The sequence below is a fragment of the Melanotaenia boesemani genome, chromosome 8, assembly GCF_017639745.1.
Source record: "Melanotaenia boesemani isolate fMelBoe1 chromosome 8, fMelBoe1.pri, whole genome shotgun sequence".
Lineage (NCBI taxonomy): Eukaryota > Metazoa > Chordata > Actinopteri > Atheriniformes > Melanotaeniidae > Melanotaenia > Melanotaenia boesemani.
The window spans coordinates 3,137,547-3,138,733 of record NC_055689.1 but is presented as its reverse complement, the minus strand read 5'-3'; positions in this window follow the sequence as shown (position 1 = coordinate 3,138,733).

Genomic DNA, 1,187 nt, shown 5'->3' with positions numbered 1-1,187 from the left:
ATGCATTTAACAGGGTTCTTCCTAAGTCCAGGTTAACATCACCTCACATTTCCTCAGTATGTGTTTCTCCAGGTTGGAATGAGTCCCGGTCTCAGACAGAGGAGTTTAAGTATCAGGAATTTGGTTGTGCTGACGGTAGGATGGATGAACGATGGGGGCTTCATCAACCTTTCGCTGGTCTATCTTCGTCCCAACCCTCACCTCTGAATTTGGGGAAGAGACCGAAAGAATGAGATGGTGGAGACAAGCAGCTGAAATGAGCTTCCTTCAGAAGGTGGCCGGGCTCAGCCTGAAGATCAGGTGAGGCCTCACACCTCAGAGGGAGGCTGGTGAGGAGCGTCTGCTCCTCCCTCCCTGTATTCATGTAACTAATGAGGAAGTGAAGGCAAATGAGCTGAACAACATCTGCTGCAGATTAGAGACAAAAGATTTCTCACATGAACAAAAAGCTGCTCTCTCCCACTCTGTCCTCTTTGTAGAACCAATGGCTCAGGCAACCAGACAAAGATATCACCGAAGCTTGGATTAATAATACAGAATATGAGATTTGCCTGTATGTGGACAATGTCCTTGTGACTCTTACCAAGCCAAAATAAAGCCTCTCGAAGTTTCTTTGCTTAGAAAATTTGGGTTTTACTCCAGCTACAAATTAAATTTATAGAGAACTCAAACTCTTACCTTTAATTATAAACCAGATGAAGACATTTCCAGAAGTAGTAGTAGTAGAAGTAATAAGTTTTAGTGGAAGGCAAACAGTATTATGTATTTAGAGGTACAAATACCCAAAGATTTACAGTTACAATTACATTCCCATAACAGATGATATCAGAACTGACCTGGATCGTTGGTCTTTCCTGCCTATGTGTGTGTGACCGAACTGGAATTATTAAGATGATGCTGCTCTTCTTGTTTCAATCGCTGCCTGTTGTAATACTCTCTAAACAATTCAGTGTATGGAACAGAATGATCACCTCCTTTATCTGGTTAAAAAAAAGGCCCAGGGTCAGGCTTCAGACATTGCAGCTTTCTAGAGATAAGGGTGGGGTGTCTTTGCCCTGTGTGGAGGGTTACTGCAGGGCAGCCCAGATGCACTCCCTGATCTGTCTCTGACCCCGGTTACCATGCAAAATGGAAGGAACTAGAACAAAACCAAATAAACCACCACTTCCATCTATAATGAGTGAAAA